This window comes from Odocoileus virginianus, chromosome 7, assembly GCF_023699985.2.
Source record: "Odocoileus virginianus isolate 20LAN1187 ecotype Illinois chromosome 7, Ovbor_1.2, whole genome shotgun sequence".
In the NCBI taxonomy this organism is placed as follows: domain Eukaryota; kingdom Metazoa; phylum Chordata; class Mammalia; order Artiodactyla; family Cervidae; genus Odocoileus; species Odocoileus virginianus.
In genome coordinates, this window is record NC_069680.1 from 62,465,404 (window position 1) to 62,491,679 (window position 26,276).

Below are 26,276 nucleotides of genomic sequence, written 5' to 3' on the forward strand. Positions count from 1 at the left end.
TAATTTCTCTTTCTGTTTTCTCATTGTTAGTGTATAGGAATGCAAGGAATTTCTGTGTGTTAATTTTATATCCTGCAACTTTACTATATTCATTGATTAGCTCTAGTAATTTTCTGGTAGAGTCTTTAGGGTTTTCTATGTAGAGGATCATGTCATCTGCAAACAGAGAGAGTTTCACTTCTTCTTTTCCTATCTGGATTCCTTTTACTTCTTTTTCTGCTCTGATTGCTGTGGCCAACACTTCCAAAACTATGTTGAATAGTAGTGGTGAGAGTGGGCACCCTTGTCTTGTTCCTGATTTCAGGGGAAATGCTTTCAATTTTTCACCATTGAGGATAATGTTTGCTGTGGATTTGTCATATATAGCTTTTATTATGTTGAGGTATGTTCCTTCTATTCCTGCTTTCTGGAGAGTTTTTATCATAAATGAATGTTGAATTTTGTCAAAGGCTTTCTCTGCATCTATTGAGATAATCATATGGTTTTTATCTTTCAATTTGTCGATGTGGTGTATTACATTGATTGATTTGCTGATATTAAAGAATCCTTGCATTCCTGGGATAAAGCCCACTTGGTCATGATGTATGATCTTTTTAATATGTTGTTGGATTCTGTTTGTTAGAATTTTGTTAAGGATTTGTGCATCTATGTTCATCAGTGATGTTGGCCTGTAGTTTTCTTTTTTTGTGGCATCTTTGTCTGGTTTTGGAATTAGGGTGATGGTGGCCTCATAGAATGAGTTTGGAAGTTTATCTTCTTCTGCAATTTTCTGGAAGAGTTTGAGTAAGATAGGTGTTAGTGCTTCTCTAAATTTTTGGTAGAATTCAGCTGTGAAGCCATCTGGTCCTGGGCTTTTCTTTGCTGGAAGAGTTCTGATTACAGTTTCGATTTCCTTGCTTGTGATGGGTCTGTTAAGATCTTCTATTTCTTCCTGGTTCAGTTTTGGAAAGTTATACTTTTCTAAGAATTTGTCCATTTCTTCCAAGTTGTCCATTTTATTGGCATAGAGCTGCTGGTAGTAGTCTCTTATGATCCTTTGTATTTCAGTGCTGTCTCTTGTGATCTCTCCTTTTTCATTTGTAATTTTGTTGATTTGGTTCTTCTCCCTTTGTTTCTTAATGAGTCTTGCTAATGGTTTGTCAATTTTGTTTGTTTTTTCAAAAAACCAGCTTTTAGCTTTATTGATTTTTGCTATGGTCTCTTTAGTTTCTTTTGCATTTATTTCTGCCCTAATTTTTAAGATTTCTTTCCTTCTGCTAACCCTGAGGTTCTTCATTTCTTCCTTCTCTAGTTGCTTTAGGGGTAGAGTTAGGTTATTTATTTGACTTTTTTCTTGTTTCTTGATGTAAGCCTGTAATGCTATGAACCTTCCCCTAAGCACTGCTTTTACAGTGTCCCATAGGTTTTGGGTTGTTGTGTTTTCATTTTCATTCATTTCTATGCATATTTTGATTTCTTTTTTGATTTCTTCTATGATTTGCTGGTTATTCAGAAGCATGTTATTTAGCCTCCATATGTTTGGATTTTTAATAGTTTTTTTCCTGTAATTGAGATCTAGTCTTACTGCATTGTGGTCAGAAAAGATGACTGGAATAACAACACTGTGGAGAAAAAAAAAAGAGATGACTGGAATGATTTCAATTTTTTTGAATTTACTAAGGCTAGATTTATGGCCCAGGATGTGATCTATTCTGGAGAAGGTTCCGTGTGCACTTGAGAAGAAGGTGAAGTTGATTGTTTTGGGGTGAAATATCCTATAGATATCAATTAGGTCTAGCTGGTCCATATTAAAATCTTTTCAGTCATCTTCCTGATTATGAGTGAAGTTGCGTACTTTAAAGTATTTGTTAGCTATTCATGGTTCTCCTACTGTGAATTGCCCATTCATACCTATAATCCATTTTTTATTTAAAACCAGCTCTCAGGATCAGTTTTAAATGTTTTCTATGTAATTGCACTGTTTTAAATGTCTTTACATCAGAAAAACCCTTTTTAATGGCCTCCAATATGAAATCAGTAGTCCTTAGTTGGTCTTTTCAGATCTTCTGCTTCAGAAATCATTGTTTGAAGCTTCAGGTTGGTGAACATGTGGAGATGCAGGGGAAATGGTCTACCTGGAGAAGCCCTCCTTTTCATATACCTTGTCCTATACTTTTCTCCATCTAATTGTTCCTGAATTTCTCTCTCACTCTCCAGGTGGATCATGTCAGATCAGAATTAAGTTGACTTCTTGGACACCCTGCTGGTGTTCAAGAATTGCTTATTGATGGTGTTGGAAAACTCCCCATGGTCGAATTGAGTACAGGAACCCAAATTGTTGTGTGTTAGGAAAGGGAAGATGGCACAGGAGAACAATCCCAGATAAGATTTGGAGCAGTGATTATCTGTGAACCATGAGAGTCAGCCAGCCAGCACCTCAGATACCCAAACACAGTTTTCATGAAAGAGAAAAATTAAAGTGAATAGACTATACCTTGAAAAGTTAAAAAAATTTAAATTTGACTTTACCATCATCACTTTTAAATACATTTCATATAAATTATGGCCACAGAAGCACAGATTTTCTGTCAGATGCAAATCTTCAATAACAACCTCTGTGTCAAAACCACTGTGTCTTGGACTTCCCTGGTCATATGGTGTGTAAGAATCTGCCTTTCAGTGCAGGGTACATGGGTTCTATCCCTGGCCCAGGAAGATTCCACATGCTGTGGAATACCTAAGCCTGTGTACCACAACTACTGGCCCCCACTCTCGAGCCCGTGAGCCACAGCTACTGAAGCCTGTATGCTGCAGCTGTTGAAGCCCATATGTATAAAGCCTGTGCTCCACAACAATAGGAGCCATCACAATGAGAAGCCCGCACACTGCAACTAGGGAGTAGCCCCTGCTTGCCACAACTAGAGAAAACCCATGTTCAGCAACAAAAACCCATTGCAACCAAAAATAAATAATAAAAATAAATTATTAAAAAAACCCCACTGTGTATCAACTTGAAACACATCGAAAGAAAAAAAAATTATTGCTCATTTTCTGCCTTCTGAAAATTTGCATACTGCTTTGTTATATTTTATGGACTGTGTTCTCTGTATAAATTCAATTAGGTAATATATTTCAGCAGCTGAAACATATTTAGTGTGTTAAAACCAAATTAGCATTAACTTCATCTGTAGACCTCAATTCTAGATGAGCAGCTGTTTTAAACTTGTGGTATACCTAATCAGTATTGCCATACATTGTTAGCAAAATATTGTACCAGTGACAGACTGGTTCCAAATAGGAAAAGGAGTACGTCAAGGCAGTATATTGTCACCCTGCTTATTTAACTTATATGCAGAGTACATCATGAGAGATGCTGAGCTGGATGAAGCACAAGCTGGGATCAACATTGCCAGGAGAAATATCAATAACCTCAGATATGCAGATGACACCACCCTTATGGCAGAAAGTGAAGAACTCAAGAGCCTCTTGATGAAAGTGAAAGGAGAGTGAAAAAGTTGGCCTAAAGCTCAACAATGAGAAAACTAAGATCATGGCATCCAGTCTCATCACTTCATGACAAATAGATGTGGAAACAGTGGCTGACTTTATTTTTCTGGGCTCCAAAATACTACAGATGGTGACTGCAGCCATGAAATTAAAAGATGCTTACTCCTTGGAAGAAAAGTTATGACCAACCTAGAGAGCATATTAAAAATCAGAGACATTACCTTGCCAACAAAGGTCCATCTAGTCAAGGCTATGGTTTTTCCAGTGGTCAATTATGGATGTGAGAGTTGGACTATAAAGAAAGCTGAGCGCTGAAGAATTGATGCTTTTGAACTGTGGTGTTGGAGAAGACTCTTGAGAGTCCCTTGGACTGCAAGGAGATCCAACCAGTCCATCCTAAAGGAAATCAGTCCTGGGTGTTCATTGGAAGGACTGATGCTGAAGCTGAAGCTCCAATATTTTGGCCACCTGATGTGAAGAACTGACTCATTTGAAAAGACCCTGATGTTGGGAAAGATTGAAGGAGGGAGGAGAAGAGGATGACAGAGGATGGGATAGCTGGATGGCATCACCGACTCGATGGACATGAGTTTGAGTAAACTCCAGGAGTTGGTGATGGACAGGGAGGCCTGGCGTGCTGCAGACCACGGGGTCGCAAAGAGTTGACTGAGCGACTGAACTGAACTGAACTGACAGCATGTTTGTACACTATTTACCGCACGAGTATTTAATTTTAGAATATAATTTTCAAACTATCTTATGTGTCTCGCCTCCAAGCTGTCTTTTAAAGCCATTTGAAGTAATTGCTTTTCTTTTTAAAAAAATTACATTTATTTTTGATTGCTTGATGATTGCTGTACAATATTGATTTTATTTCTGTCATGCATCAACATGAATTAGCTAGAGGTGTACATATGTCCCCTCCCTCTTGAATCTCCCTGTTTTATTTCTTAGCGGCATGTTTTATGTTGCAGTTAGAGATGTTGTGCTTTAATAATAATTAATGCACATAAATAAAAAAGATAATTCCTTTTTAAATGTGGTAAAGTACATTAGCAATAGCAGTTTAGTATCATACTTGATGTTTGATAGCCATGTTCATCTGCCTGCTCATGATACAGGGGAGACTTGTCCTTTGATAGATTATTTTGCTGGATGCCCAGTGTTTCCTTCCCAAATAGAGAAGCTTGAGTCACATGAGTCTGGCCTTGATCTTAATGGAAATCAGTTTATATATATTGGTAGTTTGTAGAGCTGCCAAGTAGCACCCAAAGATTTCATGAAGTTAATTCCTTGAAATGTCTTATGGGACAAACTTTTTCGCTTCTTCTTTGTTGTGCATAATTCTCAGGTAGTAAAGAAGCCTGGGAGAAAGAACAGGGAGATTTTTTTGTTGTTGTTTTCAGTTTGGAGGTTTGTCCTGCCCCAAGGAAGGCAGTATATTCTAGGAAAAATAACAATGAATCTAATAGTGAATCTAGCCTATTTATTGCTCCACTTCTGGCTTTATCTTTTATTTCATGTGTTTAGGTGATTGCCCAGAAATGTCTTATGGGATGTTTTTTAAATAGAGGCAATATCACATGCTCTGAGTAACCCTGAGAGATGTGAGGAAAGGTAGATTTGAAGGTCTACTTTTACTGCCCTTGTGGGATAGCATGGGCTATGTGAAATGCTACTAAACAAGCCAAAAGAATATAGCAAGTATTGACAAACAGATTGTATTGCTGATGAAACCAATTGTCCCAGCTGTCAAAACTTATGCTTCCAGAAGTTCCCATTATGATTAGCTTTTGATTGAGCAGTTTGTGTGTAGTACTTTAGCAAGTACTACAATAAAATTCCAAAGAATTAAAAGATGATGTAATTTATAAGGCTTGCATTTATAGAATGCCTCTATTCTTGAAAAGCACTTTCACAACTTTTCCTTTATTGTACATCGAAATAGCTAAAATGAATTTTTATATCTTATATGACATAGTGGTGGCAGAAATAATTATTTCCATATTTATATCACTTTATGATAGAAAAAATCTTTTTCGTAGATTATCTTGGAGGAAATTCACAGAGGTTAAATGATAAACTGAGGACATAACACTCTTCAGTGACAGATTCAGATTTGAATACAGAAGTTTTTGGTGTCTATCTTATCAAAATGTGTCTTGATGGAGAAAATAATCCACAGTAAATATTGGATGTGTTTTTTGTTAGAGTGTTAAGAAGATACAAGCATAAAGATGAGAAAACATTCTTTTCTTCCTTTCGTACTGTATCAGCAAATGTGTAGCTAGCTTTCTGGTGGTACTATTAACCTGGAATAGCAACAAAACGACAGCAAAACTTGTAAGCACATTTGGAAGATAGACATGGAAAAAGGATAAGATCTGATGGTAGCCTTAGGTCTTTGTTTTGTTTTGTTTTTTCCAACTGTATGGATCACAGTAAACATCATTCATTGCAGATTTGAAGTCCTGTTAAATCCTTTAGTCTGTAGACCTCTGGTGTATTTTCATTGTAGCTCAATTATGGCTGCTGTGAGACTATAAGCTTGGAATTTATGGTAAGTGAAGCTTTAAATATCCCAAACATTGCAGTATGGGTGGAAGGAGCTCTTTTCTTAAGGGAGCAGGATCAAGTATCTATTTTGAAGTTGAAATGAATCAACAGGCCGTTTTTGTGGAACGCTGTTTCCAAGTTCAGAGGAGCTGCAGCTTTGCCACTGTGTGAAAATCCGGTGATTTGTTGTGTCACATGGATATAAAACACAGGCTTTCCTGTTGAGAGGCTCTAGTCTTAAGCAGGGCTTCCCTGGTGGCTCAGCGGTAAGTCTGCCTGCCAGTGTAGGATATGTGAGTTTGATCCCTGTGTTGGGAAGATCCTCTGGAGAAGGAAATGGCAACTCACTTCTTTATTCCTGCCTGGAGAATTCTATGGATAGAGAAACGTTATGGGCTACAGTCCATGGGTTCGCAAAAGAGTTGGACATGACTTAGTGTTAGTGACTAAACAGCAACAACAAATCTTAAGCAAGAAAATTTAGTGTTCTCTGAGATGAATTTTCCTTTTTTTTTTCTTTAAAGTTAGTTCAAACCTGATGGATTGTAAGTTTTTTTTTTTTTTTTTTTTTGGAGACTGTATACCTCAGTCTTAGACTCCTTAAATTTGTTTTGTTTAGAGATAACAAATATCTTTAATTAGAGATATTTAGAGAGAGATATCTCTAATTAGAGACATTTATCTAACTAGAGATATCTCTAATGAGATAATTTTCCTCTCAAAATTTAAAATGATCCATGAGCATAATTATCCTCCCTAAAAGAAGTAACACCCACCCAGAACATGAATGTTTGGTATAAAAATGTTAAATAAATTGTTAATTCTTGCAGCAATACTGTTTAACATTCATTGTACATTTATTAAGTGCTAAGTACCAAGAACTTTTTGTATTTCCTAATTCTTTAGATGAAAGTTATAAATAAATATGAAATAGCTTTTCATATTTCAAATATGAATATGGAAATGCTTTTGTATTGTCAAAATTCAACATTCTTGGAAATGGCTTATGAACGATATGATATTCATTGCAACAGATGTAGAATCTGAGGCTCAGAGAGATGTGATATTGCGCATGGTTGTTTTTATTTATTGGTTGCAATTTATTGAGTACTTACTCAGTGCCTGGCACTATATTAAACACTTTACTTGCATCATTTTGTGTAATCCTCAAAACCACACTGTGAGGAAAGTACTATTTCAAACACGTTTTCTGTAGAAGGAAATTGAGGTTTAGAGTGTTTAAGTAACTTGCCCTAAGATTACATAACTAGTAGTAGTAAGTACTAGAGTAGGAAGTTGCCACTAGTGTATAGACACCTTTGAAATATAAAAAGGCACCCCCTTGTGGTGAAAGTTAGATAACTGAAACTTCTTCCTAGTTGCCACATCACTAAGTTCCTACTCAGTAGCTTGGGGCTGGATTAGGTGCCACTTCTTACAGAAAATGGAGCCTCTGGGTAGATGGCTTGATGAGCTGAACATGGGCAGAAGTTCATTCCCATTTTGCTTTTTTGACAAAGAGAAAAAGGTACCTTTATTCTATGCCTAAGCTTTATCACCCTACACAATGGTCTCTAAGCCAGGATTTCAGTGTATGTCTGTCTGACTTCAGAGCCTGTAGTCTACTTAGTAGCATTTTTTGTTGTTTTAGTTGCTAATTCATGTCTGACTCTGTAATCCCCTGGAGTGTAGCCCACCAGGCTTCTCTGTCCATTGGATTCCCCGGGCAAGAATACTGGAGTGGGTTGCCATTTCCTGCTCCAAGGGAATCTTCCCCACTCAGGGATCAAACTTGGTGTCTCCTGCCTCACAGGTGGAGCCCCCAGGGAAGCCCACTGCCAATTAATTGCAGTTACCTTCAACCCATTTTTTTTTCTGACCACAAACACTACACTCTCTGTTGTGTACCATGCAGGTTGGCTGACTATTGGTGTTTCCATACTATGCTATGCCCCTTGCCCAGTTTCACCGGCATTGTTTGTTGGTGATGGGAAAGACTTGGGAGGGTTTAGCGGGGAAGAGCTAAAGAGTTATAACTGAAATGTCTCATAAATGTATTTGATTAAATGTAGCTCAAGACTTGTGTTAAATTCCTGACTTCATCACCTATTAGCTGTATGATTTTGATCTTGTTAGGGAAAGAATTTAGTATAATGTTTAAGAGCATAGACTTTGGGCTGACTCCCTGGGATCAGATTCTAGATGTTACTTACTGTGTGAACTTGGGAAATTTCGTTTTAGGCCATGCCTGTAATTTTAGAGGCAGAGTGAGAAACAATAATTCCTATCCCATTGAGTTGTGAGAATTACTATATGAGTTAAATATATAAAGTACTTAGCAACTGTGACAGCATATTAAAAAGCAGAGACATTACTTTGCCAACAAAGGTCCGTCTAGTTAAAGCTGTGGTTTTTCCAGTAGTCATGTATGGATGTGAGAGTTGGACTATAAAGAAAGGTGAGCGCCGAAGAATTGATGCTTTTGAACTGTGTGGTATTGAAGACTTGTGAGAGTCCCCTGGACTGCAAGGAGATCCAACCAGTCAATCCTAAAAGAAATCAGTCCTGAATGTTCATTTTAAGGACTGATGCTGAAGCTGAAGCTCCCATATTTTGATCACCTGATGTGAAGAACTGACTTATTTGAAAAGACCCCGATGCTGGGAAAGATTGAAGGTGGGAGGAGAAGAGGATGACAGAGAATGAGATGGTTGGATGGCATCACCAACTCAATGGACATGAATTTGAGTAAACTCCAGGAGTTGGTGATGGACAGGGAGGCCTTGTGTGCTGCAGTCCATGGGGTTGCAAAGAGTTGGACGTGACTGAGCGACTGAACTGAGCTGAACTGTACTTAGAACAGTGTCTGGCACATAAATAAAAGTACTGTTTAAGTGCTAGCTTATATTTTGTTGTTGTTATTAGTATTACATCATTATGAGTTTGTGCCTATAAGTCAAAGCAGTTTGATTTGCTGAAACATCAGTTATCATCTAAATATGGTCTCTTGGGAAAATTCCATGGCAGTCCAGTGTTTAGGTCTGTGTGCTTCCACTGAGTCGATCCCAGGTTCAATCTCTGGTCAGGGAACTAAGATCCCACATGCTGTTCATTGAAGCCAAAAAAAAAAAAAAAAAGAAAAAAAAAAAGAAAAATATCCTCAAATAAATATGGTCTCTTGGGGCTTTTTCTTGCCAGACAGGAGTTTTCAAAGATTGTGTCAAAGTACTTGCTTTAGGGTTACTACCCCAGTTGCTAAAAGAAGCTTACACAGTCATACAGCATGCTCCATTTTTTTTTTTTCCTGAAAAAATGATGCCTGTACTGCTGTCGTAGGAATCTGTTTGGACTGTTACCGTTTAAGAATTGCATTTTAAGTAGATTGCTCTAGGTTATAGCCATCAACAATTAGTTATATATAAAACATTTCTTTTGGATCATTAGACAATTTAGGAGCCTCTCTGAAGAAGCTTTGTAATTCAGTGGAAGTTCTTAGAGATTATGATACCATTATTATTGCCTGTTATATTCATTGTCAGCATACTTGTTTTTAATCAGACCTTTTCTGTATTCAGAGAATAGCTCAATCATGGAGACTCCCTTGTTGACATTACCTGGCATATCTAGCGTGTTACCTGCATGGCTTTTGCCGTGTATCTTGTTCACTGACCTTCCCCGTCTGCCTTTTCTCCTCTCTCTACTCTCCTTCCTTATTTCAGCATGTGTCCTGAGGAGTTTTGATCAGAGTTTTAATCTCAGAATCTGTAAATTTAAGCTTAAGATTTGTATTTGGGCTATATTAAAGCACAAAGTATATGAAAAAGCTAATGAGCATTTCAAAAGCAATAAATGATAAAAATTGGCAATAAGCAGTTTTATCAGTCAAAATCTCCCAAGGAAGACAGAAACCGTCTCACATATTCTCAGGTGTTTACAACAGAAGGAATTTTATATAGGAAAATTGTAACACAGGTAATGGAGGAGCAGAGAACCAAATAAGAGATGGTGAAATAATATAAATTAGCAATAGGAAGTCACTACTACCACCCCTTGCAGCTGAAGAAACACAGTGAGGTGCAACATTATTGCACAGAGTTACAAACACTATTTTGGGGTAGGGAAAGTGTTTCATTTGGTTAGTTAAAAGCAATTACAATGTGATTCAGTTCTGTTTCTTCTTTCTTCTTCCCCCGCCTCTTAAAAGCACAGAAAGCCCGGTAAAAATTGCTATTTTTGAAAGGAAGCTTCTCACGTTTCTCGGAGGTGCCAGCCTGCTCGTCAATGCTAAAGGATGAAAGTATTTTTAAAAAGCCATAAAAATTGGAATAACATCACCTAGTTTTACATTTTTCTTAGTCTCTAAAAAGAGAAGAAGAACTTAAGGTGTAGCCAAAGTGGTCTAAGGAGTAATACCGATCAAATATAAGCTAGTGTTTTTCCCTACTGAAGAATTCTGACCTCCCACTCTACGAGAATGTTCTTTGAAGGAACCTTTGTGCTATATCATGCCCAAAGAGGAGCCTGGCAGTCTACAGTCCCTGGGATTTCAAGAGTCGGACACGACTGAGCAATTTTCACTTTTTTTAAATGCTATATTATGCCCAAAGATATTGGCTAGTATTTGATTCTCAAAGAGATGGTGTATAAAATCTCTGCCACTCAGAGAAAATGAAATATAGTTATTAAAGCAATAGTCCTGTCTTCTGCAAGCATGAATAGGCAGCTTTCAGCTTCTGGAAATGATTATCTAACTCCAACTTGCCCGTGGGTGGATTAGCCTCATTGATGAGTGTTGGTCAAGAAACAAGCTAATGACTCTGCTGAATTTACCAGTGTTTGGCTTTTTCTAAAAGAAGAAATCACAAAACCATAGAGTTAAACTGATTTTCAAGGCTCTGTTTATTTCCTTGACTTTGAGAACTTCAGTCATTTTAAAAAAACTCTTCCCTTTCTTTAATATCACTTAAAATTTCAGTTGAAAGAATTTAAAGGCAGATTTAAGAAGTAATGTCAAAGAGGACAGTGATAAAACATTTAGAAATAGAAATTTGAAAAATGCAATATTATTTAATAGGATGAGCTTCAAACTTAAAAGGCTAAAATTCTATTTGTAATTCTGCCTCTATTCATTTGTATATTAAGGTTATATTCCTTAACCTTTCCATGTTGTTCCTCCAGTCTCCATGTAGGATTGTAGTATTTCTATTTGTTGAAGAAACTTGGCATGAGGTTTGAATGAGTTCTGTAAAATTTACTTTAACATAAAAGCCTCTCAGCCCCAAAATACAGTAATACTCTTTTTTATGGCCTAAATGTTCGTGTCCTCCAAAAATCCGTGTGTTTGAGCTCTAATCTTCAGTGTGGCTGTGTTTGGAGTCAGGGTCTGTGGGGAGGCGATTAAGATGAGTCATAAGAGTCAGGCCTCAATACAACAGAGTTGGCGCCCTTATAAGCAGTGGGAAGGGCACTGCACAGCACGAGGATGGCCGTCTACAGGAAGAATATTCCCACCCGAAACCAACCCCATCAGACCTTTATCTGGGACGTTTAGCCTCTGGAACTGTTGAAAAGTAAGTCTTTTGTTTAAGTTACTCCGTCTGTGGTATTTTGTTATGGCAGCCCACATAGGTTAAGATACCCCTAACACTGTGATATCTTTGAGTGAGTGAGTGAAGTCGCTCAGTCGTGTCTGACTCTTTGCAACCCGATGGACTGTAGCCTACCAGGCTCCTCCTGTAGCCTGCTAGGCTCCTCTGTTCATGGGATTCTCCAGGCAAGAATACTGGAGTGGGTTGCCATTTCCTTATCCTACAAAACTTTTAAATCTTAATTGAAGAAATGATTCCCTAAAAAACCTGGTTTTAATACTTAAGAGTCACACTTGAAGGATATTAATGCATCATTGTAAATCAACTATAGTTCAATAAAATATATTTAAAAAAAGAGAAAGGAGTACTTACTTAGCACCAGGCATTGTTTTGGGTGCATTTTGAAAACTGTATTTAATAATCTTATCCTCCCAAGAACTGTAGGTGGTAGTTATTTTTGCCCTTAGTTTACAAATAAGGCAACTAAGACTTACCGAAGGTTGTATAATTAGTTAAGTGATGGGAATGAGAATCAAACATAGTCCTTCTAAAGCTTTTAAATCATGCTCTAATTCCTTCTTTGTTTCTACTACTGTACTGAGCTCAGTAGAATGCCAGGCAGAGTACAAAGACCAGAAAGTTAGTGAAGTAACTTAAGATTGTAGAGCTATTGAATAATTAGAGAAGTGAAGATCAATATTGCTAACATTTTGCAGTCCATTTTTAATCCTGCGTAAATGCTAACCACTGGCTTCCCTGGTAGCTCAGACAGGAAAGAATCCACCTGCAATGCAGGAGACTTGGGTTGATCCCTGGGTTGGGAAAATACGCTGGAGAAGGGCATGGCAATCCACTCCAGTATTCTTGCCAGGAGAATTCCATGAACAGAGGAGCCTAGCAGGCTACAGTCCATGGGGTCACAAAGAATCTGACATGACTGAGTGACTTTCACTTTTCAAAGGCTAACCATTAGTAATGAGAAACATCAGATGTTGAACGAAATATGAGTTTCATATGGAACCAATCTTAAGCCACACAATGAGCCTGATATTTAGAATCTCTCTTTTTGTCTCTCACAGAATGGAAGTATCAGCTGATAAGAAAGATGAACAGTACTGACATATGATTTACTGACCTATCCATTCCAGAAAACAAATTCTAAGGTACAAAGAAAATGAAGTTATCTTATGGCCAGATACTTTTCCTCACTGTCAAATGTTGGTACTTTTTGGTATTTTATGATAGCCACTGCCATACCTTCGTGGGTACCTGTCACTTGGAAAACTCTTTGTCAGTTGTGAAGGTTGACTTTTCCAAATTCCATTTTTGATTAGTAGAATAAGCTTATATATATAGATGTTAATCTAAAAAGTTTGCTTTTTTTTTTTCTCTCTCTTTAATTGACTTTGGATTTGAATTCCCAGCTCCTCTACCTTTGAGCTGTATAGCTAATCTTGGGCAAGGTACTTAATCCTTCTGAGCTCCGACTCCATCCCATTGGGAGTAATAGAATTACCTTCAAAGGGTCATTGTGAAGATTAAGAATGCTTGTGAAACACTTAATTATCACAAAGACAGGCACATATAATGGCCTAAAAAATGTTAGCTGATATTGTTGAGAACTATGATATTGACCATGCCTCTGATATGGGGAAAATAACATCAATTTTAGAGGATTATAAAATGATACTTTTACCTTCTGAATGTTTCTAAAACCTTGATTCAAGAAATGAGCTTCTAGTACTAATTTATTTTTTCATATACTCAGGAGACCTAAATTTAAAACCCTGTGGATAAATAAAATACAGTTGACCCTTGAATATGCAGGGCTTGGGGGTACTGATCCTCTATGCAGTGAAAAATCCTCTTATAATCTAGTAGTCAGCCCTCCATGTGTGTAGTTCCTCTGTATCTGTAGTTCGGAATCCTTGGATTCAACTAACCTTGGATAGTATTGTACTGTAGTATTTACTATTAAAAAAACCATGTGTAAGTGCAGTTCAAACTCAATGTTGTTCAAACTAAGCATCAGTTGTAGTTCTTAATGGTTATTGGGATTGATAGAACTAAAAATATGTTTCTAATGACAATATATGTGATTTTAAAAATATTGATGTATCTAACATGATACAGTAATATGGATTAAAAAGTTGCATGCATGAAGTTCCATGAGAAGACTGTGTCATAGTGAGTACTTATCCTATTAATAAAAGGAGACTAGTCAGAAGAAATAAACAAGTATTAATAGATCTCTGTGCCTGAAATGACTAATGAGGAATGAAAGCAGTTCATGTTGCCAATGAAGATTCTGAATTGAAAAAAAAAATGTTTTAATTATAGTAGTAGGATTTTTGGAATTAAATAACATGTGCAGTTCTAAAATACTATTGAGCATCTCTATAGACATGAATTGTGCTAGGTTACTGTGAATGCAATTTTAAGTAAGATAGAGTTCCTACCCTCAACCAGACACAGACAATAATAGAAAAAAAAAATCTCTAAGTATGTTATTTTTTTTTATTGCTGCAGTAACACATTTCCATAAACTTAGTGGCTTAAAAGAGCATAAATTTATTAGCTTCGGTTCTATAGGCCAGAAATCTGATGGATCTCACTGGGTTAAAGTCAAGGTGTCAATAATGCTGTGTTCCTTTCAAGCCATCCACCGTTCTTGGCTCATAATCCTTTTCCTCCGTCTTCAAAGCCAGCAGTAATGGGGGCCCAGTTCTTTTCACACCGTCGTCTCTGGGGCTCCATAGCTGGCAACAGTTTTCTGATTTTAAGGACTCATGTGTTTGGATTGGGCCCACCTGAATAATCCTGGATGGTTATTTTAAATCCTTATCTAAGAAGTCCTTAGCCACATCTATATAGTCCCTTTTACCATGTAAGGTAACATATTCATGGATTTTTCAGGATTAAAATGTAGACATATTTTAGGAGCATTATTTTGCCTGCCACACCAAGGAACTGTGTATGGAGGAATAAAAGTTGGGCACCTCACCGATTTTAGGGATCCAGGAAAACCTTTCAGGACAGATCAGCTGAGTCTTGAATGAAGAAACAAAGGAGGCATATTGAGAGGTAGCTGCCTGGTCAGTCTCAACGGTGGAGAGGCAAATATGAGTGTACTGTATGTGGAAATGTGAAAGATCATGCCCTATATATTTGTTTTCAAGGAATCACACATTCAAGATGTTGTATGTGATGGTGGAATGGGGAGAGAGATTTGATTACAGTGGGACTTTGCGTATTATGCTTCAGAGCTTAGGTTTATTTTATAAGCAGTAGCATGACATTGAAGAATTTGAAACTGGGGGGTGACATGACCCAGATTTAAACTTTAGATGGATCATTCTCAGCTGTCTTCAAAGAGAATAAGACTGCAGGTAAAGAGACAGTGAAAAGGCTGTTACTTTTGTTCAGGTATCTTCATATATAGTTCAGTTAAGTTTTTGGCTTATATGACTGAGTCATACCATCTGGGCTTCCCTGGTGGCTCAGAGGTTAAAGCGTCTGCCTGCAATGCGGGAGACCTGGGTTCGACCCCTGGGTCGGGAAGATCCCCTGAAGAAGGAAATGGCAACCCACTCCAGTATTCTTGCCTGGAGAATCCCATGGATGAAGGAGTCTGGTGGGCTACAGTCCACGGGGTCGCAAAGAGATGGACACAACTGAGCGACTTCACTTTCACTTTCATACCATCTGAGATAGAAGAAAACAGAAAAAAAGGCTTGAGAGAGCTAAGATAATAATTGCAGGAGACCCAGGTTCAATCCTGGGTTGGTAAGATCCCCTGGAGAAGGAAATGGCCACACACTACAGTATTCTTGCCTGGAAAATCCCACGGACAGAGGAGCCTGGTGGGCTACAGGCCATGGGGTCGCACAGAGTCCGACGAGACTGAGTGACTAAGCACAGAAGCACCCCTTCATAAACAAATACAAAGTGAAAGAGAAACCGTGTAGAGAACCTGAATTCTTAATTTCCTTCTCTGAAATTAGCGATTTACCATCAGTGAGTAAGAAAAATAGTTGAGGTTGAATTATTAGATATTTTGTTCTTAAGAGCAATCTTGTTTCCCCTTGGCACCTACCTCACACATACATAATGCTGACTTCCCATATATTTTGCCTTTCCCTGCCCTGTGGCTTTCTCTTCCACTGAATGATTTAGGGAGTCAGGGCATTGTAGAAATCTGTTCCAGTTTACTTTCTCTTTTCTTTGCTATGTTGTGGTAATTGAGCCAGTTTCTGGCTTGCCAGGTAGTCCATTATTCACTTTAATGGACAGTGTATAATCGTGACCACGGAAGGAGCTGGTTACTTCAAGATATCAAAAAACTTAAGGGGAGATGGTTGCTGATTAAGAGTGGAATTACATGTAGACGTAGTATTTTTTTTCCTTGTCATAATATAGCAACTTAATGTTTTACATAGCTAGGAATTCTAGTTATTTTGGAAGCTGAGTCTATGCTTGGTCTGGTAGCTGAAAGGTAGCATAGCATGCTCTAACATATGTGTTCAAATATTTTCTATTCACCAACTGGACTAATAGTTCTTACATACACTGCTTAAACTGTAAAATGTTTAAGCAGTTAATTATATCTTTTCATGAAGAAAGTATGCAGTAGGGAATAATTGTAATTTGAATTTAAATAATTTGCCTTCCCTTAAATAGATTTTGGGTTATAGCTTTAATATTTTTAATTGAATAAATGGGGCATAGACTATCTAGAGTAACTAAGAAGCATAATTGCTATAAAGTTCAAAGTTGATTTATGTTACTTTTTGGCTACATGAAGAGAATGATGTTTATCAGGGTAGTCTGAGTTTCTGTACAGCACAAGTTCATTGCAAATACTTACTTTGACTAGTAGTCACACTATAGATTCATTGATGACCACGAAGTTGTAGGATGGGGTAAAAATTGAGTTATATAGATGTGATTTTTGTCTTTAGGAACAATTAGATATTAGGGCACAGAGAACAAAGGTCTTAGTGAAAATACTGTGCTTTGCCCAAATAAAATTGGTCTATAAAAATTTCTGTTGTTGATTGCATACTACAGTTAATGAGTTGTCTCATAGTTTAGAAAGGTGTTAGTTAAAAGTTATGTCTGTAAAATGTTGCAAAATCTAGAAATAGTTTCATTAGAGCTACTTACAAAAGATGAGAGATAATGGAACAGTGTAATGAGTAAGAGGAAAGGGAAAGGAGAAGTTTATTAGCTTTTTGTTCCGCTTTATGCCTGCTTCTTCTAGAAAGTTATTTCCTGGAATATGTCTTATGTTTCAAAGATTATTATTTTAATAACGTATCGCAGGTATCAGAGACAAATATCTTCATCAAAAGTAAGTAATCTTTTTTCTCACCAGTGAGTTATAGAAGCTCTAAAACTTCCCAGCATAGAAACAGTCCAGACTGATGTCTTTCATTTCTTGATGTTTATGTCAACTGGAATAAAATTAGGAAAGGGTTTGAAATTAAAAGTACCTTTTTTTGTGGCTCTTTTCCCTTTAAAAAAACATTGATATTTAATAGGAAAAGTCCAACAAGACTAGACTTTCTACATTTCATCCAGATTAGTCTCAGCTGTTAGTTCAGTTCAGTCGCTCAATTGTGCCCAACTCTTTGCGACCCCATGAATGGCAGCACGCCAGGCCTCCCTGTCCATCACCAACTCCCGGAGTTTACTCAAACTCATGTCCATTGAGTCAGTGATGCCATCCAACCATCTCATCCTCTGTCGTCCCCTTTTTCTCCTGCCTTCAATCTTTCCCAGCATCAGGGTCTTTTCAAATGAGTCAGTTCTTCACATCAGGTGGCCAATGTATTGGAGCTTCAGCTTCAGCTTTAGCATCAGTCCTTAAAATGAATGTTCAGGACCGATTTCCTTTAGGATTGACTGGTTGGATCACCTTGCAGTCCAAGGGACTCTCAAGAGTCTTCTCCAACACCACAGTTCAAAAGCATCAATTCTTCTGCACTCAGCTTTCTTTATAGTCCAACTCTCACATCCATACATGACTACTGGAAAACCATAGCTTTGACTAGACAGACCTTTGTTGGCAAAGTAATGTCTCTGCTTTTTAATGTGCTGTCTGGGTTGGTCAAAACTTTTCTTCCAAGGAGCAAGTGTCTTTTAATTTCATGGCTGCGGTTACCATCTGCAGTGATTTTGGACATTACTAATTTATGGTAAAATCAAGGCTTGCCACAGTCTCTGAAGTTGAAATATGAGCTTTTTTTTTTTTTTTATGACCTCTCTTTACTGCTGGGTCCGAAATATGCAAGAAGCAGATCTGCATTAATCATTATGTTTAGGTATTTTAAGTCATAAACTAGCAGTCTGTAGCTTAGAGCTGCTTAGACTCCTAAAACCCTTGAGTACTTTTCAATCTACCCTTAAATAATTTTTAAAATAATTTTCTTTTCAAATGTGCTTTTAGAAAATTGCAGAATCTTATAGCTAGGGTATTAAAACTGAATGCTCAGGATCATAGTCCATTTCCGAGTACTTCCAGTTCTCTCTGTAAAGTTGATAAGACACTACTTCATGGCCTTCTTATCCTGTATTTCTGATACTTATTAATCAATTATGATTGAAACAGAGTTGTCTAACATTCTGTGGTTCTTCAAATGAACTTCTGTGAATTAACAGTTCTTTCTTATGATTTCAATATGCTTGTCAAACACTTTTCCAAAATCCAGTAGATGTTAGAGTGGTACTCAAGAGATCGTTCCTTTGTGGGGAACTCTTCTAAAGCGCCTGGCCTTGATTCTGTCTTCTCTGTTCCTTCTTAAATCAATTTTATTGAGATAAAATTTACCACGTGATGAATTAAGCCTAAGTTTTGACAAGCATATAAATCTATGTAATCACCATCACAATCGCATAGAATATTTTCATTGCTCCAAAAGTTCCCTTGTGCCTCTTTGCAGTTAAGCTCTTTTCTGCTTCTAGCCACAGACTGTCATTAATCTGCCTCTGACATTACAGATTTGTTTTAAATTCTGTATTAAAAAGTATTTTTTTAAAAAGTTCTGATTATTTTATGTTTTTAAAAACTATTTGAGTGGATTACTTTGGTCTAGGATTTCAGGGGTTTCCAAATTAAAATAGTTTTCCTTCTGCTGTGTATAGTTGTCCTGTCAGCTCTGAGGTTTCCTAGGAAATTTACAGATAAGAAAACTGAGACATGGATACAGAGACCCAGAGATAGTATAGGATAGTATGGATTCTTACTTATTGAAAAAGGAACTCAGTTGAAAATTTTATGAAGGGAATGAAAATATCTATTTTCATTTGACTGTATCTGTGCAATTTTGTATCAAATCAGTTCTTTTCTAGCACATTAAGTTGTGATGAATTTATGAAGAATGAAATAAGGGTTTAGGATTTGTTTGAGTGCTGAGTCTCCCCCCACAGACAGTCACAAGGTTTCTGAAGTTCAGCTTTCTTATCTGAAAACTTAAATTGAGAGTTGTCATAGGAATTAAGAGAATTTATGAATGGACAGAAATCTGTCTAATTTGGGGAGCGATTGCACTGGTTCTTTTGTCTTATTTCGCTAGGTTCTTAACTTTTAATTGAAGCACATGCTAGATGATCAGGTCAACTTTTAAATAAACCTCTTAAGGGAACACAGAAAATGTTAAGACTCTTAAAATGACATGTACTATCTATTAGAGTGAAAATTTTCAAAGGGGAAAAAGAAGATTGAAATGAAGAGTAATCAATCTTTGGTCCTGAGAAGAAAACAAAGGAAAAAATGAATTATACTTTGTTTTTTAAAAGTGCATTTATTTCTGCACAAAATAAAATTACCATAGAATCTTTCGTACAGAATCTCTCGAATCCTAGAATCCTTTTAAATGAAGTCATTTTGCTGCAGTGGCCTCTCTTTGTTGTGGGGCACGGGCTCTCGGGTGCTTGGGCTCAGCAGTTACAGCTCCCAGGCTCTCGAGCATAGGATCGGTCATTATAGTGCATGGGCTTAGTTGCTCCTCCCTGCCATGTGGGATCTTTCCAGATCAGGAATCGAACCCATGTCTCCTGCTCTGGCAGGTGGATTTTTACCACTGAGCCACCAGGGAAGCCCAGCTTCCTTTATGTTTTAAAGCATTTTTTCCTTTAACTCTGTAGACATATTTATAATAGTTTCAAAATCTTTACCTGTTAAGTCCAACATCTGAACATCATTCAAAGGCAGTTTCTGTTGCTTGCTCTTTTTTCCTTTGTAGGAAGCATACTTTTCTGTTTCTTTGCATTTCTTATAATTTTTTGCCAAAAACTGGACATTTTTGGAATTAATTTTTTTGGAGTATAGTTGATTTACAGTGTTGTGTTTCTGCTGGATAGCACAGCAAATCAGTTTTACATATACATATGTTCACTCTGTTTTAGATTTTCCCATATAGATCATTACAGTGTACTGAGTAGAGTTCCCTGTGCTCAAGTCCTTGTCAGTTATCTATTTTATATGTAATAAAAATTGGACATTTTAGATAACATGTTGTAGCAACTGAGGATATAAGCCCACCCCTCGTTCTGACACTTTCACTGAGTGGGATGTTGTTATTTGCTAGTTTGTTTGTTCAGTGGCTTGATTAGACCATTAGAACTCTTTTCCCTGTGGGCTTCTCTGGTGGCTCAGCAGTCAAGAATCCTTCAGTGCAGGAGACCCAGGTTCAGTCCCTGGGTCGGAGGAGTCTCTGGAGAAGGAAATGGCAACCCACTCCAGTATTCTTGCCTGGGAGATCCCATTGACAAGAAGAGGAGCCTGGTGGGCTACAATCCATGGGGTCACAAAAGAGTTGGACAGACATGACTTGGAGACTAAGCAACAACAAAAATAATTTTCCCTGTAGTGTATAACTACTGATATTGTTCCTTAGAAGTCAGTCTTTGACATGCACAGAATCATCCTAGGATGATGGTGGTTTTAGCAAGGCTCTCTTTGGCTCTTTCTTTCTCTGTTCTCTCTGTCAAGCTGTCTCCCTCTATAGGTATCATGTGTTAGCTTCTGCTATTTGCTCTGTTGTTATCAGTAATGCCTGTAGCATAAATTCTTCCACAGGCTGATATGATTTAATTTGGGCTTCACTGCAGGGGTAATTTTGCAGTAGCCTTTGAGGTTGCTTTCTGAACCCAGGACTCTTCTTAGCTGCTTTCCCCGCTAGTTCTCTCTTGTAAAATTCTAGCTGTTCTATGGGTTAGCTTGTTACTCTCAAAGATTTACTAGTGCCTTAATTGCTTATTACCAAAATCTTTATTATCTTCTGTAGTGCCCTCACTATTAACTTTCCCACACTGTGTTCCAAATGAAGTCATTTCCCTTGGGGAGCACTTCTTGTGTCCTGCCTTTACCCCAGGCTAAACCTCTGCCACTGTCCTGGAGCGGAGAGTGAAGACAGTGGTCCCTTTTCTTGTAATGATACTATTACCTGGTCTTCTGGGCTTCTTCTGTTGTGGAAACTTTAAATCTATGAGCAAGCTGGAGCAAGGGTAGTTGGGATCCCAGCATTCTTGGCTTGCCTGCTGTGGTAGAACTTCCATCCTATGAGTGGGAGTGGGGGCTGGCTGGAAGAAGTGAAGCCCAGAGCTCTCAGCTGCTCTTTCTTCTTACAGAGCTTCTGCATCACAGAAGTGGAAGTAGGAGAAATGGAGGTGGACTGCCCTGCCTATTAGATAGCATAATCCTCAGTTGGGATTTGGGAATAGAGGAAGCCCTACATTCTTGATTGCTCTCATCTGGAATAGACTTTCTGTCATGTTGAACACTCCTGCGACTGTGGCTTAATATTATCTGAAGTTTCTTACAACTTATTGACAAATTAAGAAAACAATGCCTATTCGTAATCTGTATAATGTTAATCCAGTAATTTATCTAATACTTATACAAAACTGTAGTATTATCAGGATACTGTAAAATGGCAAGAGTTGCAATAATTTTTTTGAAATAGGGTTTTTATATCTTATATATGTTACAGGCTAGTATAGAGCATGCAGCAAACATTGAGCTGATATATTGTTCATTGTTTTTCATTATGCCTATATGGCTGAAAATACTGAAAATAAGTAACCATTTTGTCCTTGGGCCTTATTGGATGAGGAATGCAGTGAAGTATTTTTTGAATCCAGTGTCTGTGATTGGTTCATAATAGCATTAAACCAGAACGTTGCCTTTTATTGTTGTTACATGTTATCAAGTAGAAAAAGCCTTTAGGCATGAACTAGCAGAAGGTGGAACGTGTAGTTTTATTAGTTCTGGAGACTTGATTACAGTGTATAGTAGTTGCACACCTCACTGCTGAGTCACAAATCCTTGCTACTCTTAAACCTGTTACTCTTAAATTTGGGGGAAGGTTATTTTGGATTATATATATGGGTTTGTTATAACCACAAGGGTCCTTATAATAAGGGAGCAGGAAGTGAAAGTTAGTGGCAAATGTGATGTGAGAAAGAGGTCTTGAGCCAAGGAATGGAGGAGGGGTCTAGAAGCAGAACAGTGTAAGGAAGGATTCTTGTCTCAGAGCCTCTAGAAGACCAAAACCTTGAGTTTATTTAGCCCAGTGAGACTCATTTTAAATTTCTGACCTCTAGAACTATAGGAGAATAAGTATGTGTTGTTTAAAAATACAATTTTATGGTAATTTATTACAGAGACAATAGGAAACTAATAAAACAAGGAAGAAGCGACTTACTGTAACTGTGTGGTGAAGGTAGCCTAATGCTAAGAAAATATTTGTATTCCCTGAGTACTCTGATTTTTGTTTCAGGAACAAGTTGACTGACTTTTTAAGTTTTAGGCATCTTCATAGAACTATATCCTAGCAGTTAGACTGCACTGAGATTATCTAATGTCACCTTTCTTCTTTTCTAAAAGTGAAATGCAAAGTAGATCAGAGCAGAAAAGTTTAAATTCATACAGATAATCCTATAGCTTATTATTATACATTACCACATCAGTGCTTTCCTTTTGTTCTATGTTACTAATATGATTGCTTGCATTGTCTCCTCAAAAACAAGACTTAAAATTAACTGTTAAAGGCTGATAATTGCTACCATCACAGGCTTATCTAAGGCTCTTCCGTTTTTAAGCAAATACAGGCTTCTTTCAGAAGTAAATGGATTTTAAAAGCACAATGAGAGGAACGTTCCCTTTAAATGATTAGCTAGTAAGTTTCACAAATACAATATTTTTAAAACTGATTAATGTTTAATGAAGTTTTTTAAAATTTCCTGCTTAATTCTCAAATTATGTCATTGAGAAATTTTATGATAACTGCCATGTATTAAATAATTATCACATGAAAGATATTCAACATTGACATGAGAAAAAAAATTATAAAAAGACTTATGCTTTTTTCTTATTTATAGATAAATCCTCACTGAGACTACCTAATATAAGAAACAGGGAAAGGAGGGTTTTTTATTTTTAAGATGTTTAGAGCATAAGTCATAATTTGTACATAACTCAAATTTAAAAGTTTGCTGATCTAGTCCAATGCCTTCATTTTACTCAGAAGAAACCTAGTTCAGTGGTATTACTAACTTGTCCAAAAATCACACACCTAACCACTGGCAAAGAGAGCATTGTAACTATAGGTCATCTCATGCACCAATTATTATTGTATACCTGGCAACACTTAATTATAAAGTATTTATTCTGATCAACCAAATTTTCCAAGGTTATCAGTGCAGAGACTTCCCTGATGGTCCAGTGACAAAAACTCTGTGTTCCCAATGCAGGGTGCCAGGGTTTAATCCCTGGCCAGGGAACTAGATCCCACACACTGTAACTAAAGATCTTACACGTCACCATGAAGATCCTGTGTGCTTCAGCTAAGACCTGGTGCAGCCAAACAAATAAATATTTTTAAAAAGATTATCAGTAGTAAAGGTGGACGATTTAAAACCTTTTATAGGTAACTCCTGAATTCTTGAATATACAGCCACAGATCTGGGCTGTGGTCCATATGAGAACATCAAACTAGATCATTAAGATGCTTCTGTGATTTTGTGACTAGGAAGCTGTTCCTGTAAGTAATGAAAGTAATATATACACACATTCCTGGGTGTCTCACAGTTTTAGATTAGGAAAATGCATTTATGAAGAAGAGAGTATATTTTTTAAATAAGCAACTAAAAGAAATCATATTGTCTAGTTGCTATAGGGCAGTGGTTCTCAATAGGAGGTACTTTTGTCCCGTCTTTCCCCACCCCAGGAGATATTTGGCAATGTTTGGAGACATTTTCAGTTGTCAAATACTGGTTGGGGGGCAACAGTGATACTAGCATCAGTGAGTAGAGGCCAAAGATGCTTCTATTAATAAACATACTACAATGCATAGGACAGCCCCTACACCAAAGAATTATCTAGCCCAAATGTCAGTAGTGCTGAAGTTAAGAAATCCTCCTGTAGGGCATTATAACCAACACTAAGGATAGTTTTAGAGATAAAGAGAACAGCACGATCATATTCATAAAAACTTCAGTTTTGAAAGTACAAAATGCCCTGTAGCCTATCCTATATCAACCAGGATTACTTAAAATCAAGTAATCATGAAATAGATACTAACTTTAAGACATACTTTTTTCCAGTAATATGTCTAGGAACAAAAGAATAGAAATATGGTTCTACTCAGGTTTTCTTAAAGCAAATGTGGTTTCTGTATTTCAGTTGCAGAAGCTATTACCTAAGAAAATCAACTTTCATTTCTCGTACTGTTTCTCTTTAGCTTTTGGTATCAATCTTTATGTTACATAACTGAATTTGAAAGAATAACCTTTCTAGTTGTGGTTCAAAATCGTATCAACATGATGACTGAAATAGGAAAATCTATCTACCTATTCTGTAGGAAAGCTTGTTGAATGAAAAAAGCATTGTATTTTAGCACTAGAGTCACTCTTTCTTGTAATTTTTTGGTGGGGTTTTGTTTTACTTCTTATCATAGAAAAATTACAGAACTACACAAGGTGAGGAAAATAATGTAATTAACCCATGAACCTCAGTGTATCCATTATTCAGCTTCAACACATGAACATCTTGCCAGTCTTGTTATATCTTTCCCTCCCTCTACTCGCTCCTTTCTCAGAATTATTTTAAATCAAATCACAAGCATCATATTATTCCACCTATAAATGCTTTGTTAGTTCTGTTTTTAAATGAAGTCAGAGAAAGTATTATCTTGTGGGTAGGCCATGGGGGATGTGGAATTATAGCAAGTCTTTGGAATGAAGGCTTGTTACAAATAAGTGGATAATCCAAAGCCTTCTAGATAGTGGCTCTATTAAATATTTGTTGAATTGAAAAATCTATTGTTATATGAAGTAATATTGTAATTTTAACGTGCCACAAAGACAGTTTACTCATCTTTTAAAATAGTTTTTATGCCACTTTTTAACTTTAGCACTGGCTTTAGTCACAGCCTGGCTCCCATTGCTGCCCCTTTCTTTCCTACTGGCATTTTACTAATCCATATCTTTTCTTTCAGCCCTTTCTTAAGTATATACTCATGACGCTGAACTCTTGGAAATCAGTTACTGCTTTTGTTCCTTCCTTTAATATTTGGGCTTTTAAAATTTTTTAAAGCTAGTGAAATGTGTTTTAAGCAAGAGAGTAACATGAAAAGATTAGCATTTTCGAAAGATAATTTTGGTTATGTTGTGGAGGGTAGATAGGAGGCAGGGAGAACTTGGTTGCTGCATGTCATACTTGGAAATAAAGAGACAGATGGATTTAACAGCTATTTAAGAGCTGGAACCCACAGTCTTTGGTGACTGAAGGAAGGAAGGTGGGAGGAAGGAGTTAAAAATGATGGCCAAGTTTTTAATTTCAACAACTAATGATAGTACCATTTTCTGAGAGGAGCATAAGGGAGAGAGCAGATTCATGGGGAAAATATTCTTCTATGTGATTTCCTAATTTGATGAGTGGGGCGGGGGAAGAATCTTCTCTTGACTCTCAGTATGGCGTTTCAGTGAAACAAGAAGTGTTTTACTTGAGCAGTACTGTGATTTCATTCATAGTTTTAAACTAGTTTATGAGAAGAAAATCCATTGGGCTGCTTGTACTCCCGTTTCTTCATGATATACAAGTTTTGTATAGTCATTATCTAGACCAGCATTTGTTATCTGACAGTCACATACCTGACATGGTAGACAAGAGAAATAGCAATCGAAATTGTGCACATGATATAAGGGAATCCTTCAACCCCCAACCTGTCCTTTACTGTGGTCTGTTATAACTTAGAGGCCACTAGATGTTTGATTTAATTTGGCAATAGAGCCCAAGTCCTGAGGAAAACTGACCTCAGATTACCCTTGTTCCATGTACCCCTAAGCTTACTTTCTAGAAACAATACTGTTCCATTGTAGAATTTTCTTAAGTGATCAGTGCAAAGATAGCCTTCCTAAGTGATCAACACAAAGAAATAGAGGAAAACAATAGAATGGGAAAGACTAGAAATCCCTTTAAGAAAATTAGAGATACCAGGGAACATTTCAGGCAAAGATGGGCACAATAAAGGACATAAACAGTATGGACTTAACAGAAGCAGAAGATACTAAGAAGAGGTGGAAAGAATACACAGAAGAGCTATATAAAAAAGATCTTCATGACCCAGATAACCATGATGG

At 37.1% G+C, this 26,276-nt stretch overlaps 1 protein-coding gene and 1 long non-coding RNA gene across 3 annotated transcripts in view; both read left to right on the forward strand.

The window, feature by feature from the left end:
• The window catches only part of MCU (mitochondrial calcium uniporter), a 223,463-nt gene that overhangs the window by 73,085 nt on the left and 124,102 nt on the right, over positions 1-26,276 (forward strand). The window lies entirely within an intron of this gene.
• LOC110138934 (uncharacterized) overlaps positions 11,796-26,276 on the forward strand; it is a 46,776-nt gene continuing 32,295 nt past the window's right edge. The window contains exon 1 of the long non-coding RNA XR_002314334.2: positions 11,796-12,793. This is a non-coding gene — a long non-coding RNA (uncharacterized lncRNA). The remainder of the gene's footprint in view (positions 12,794-26,276) is intronic.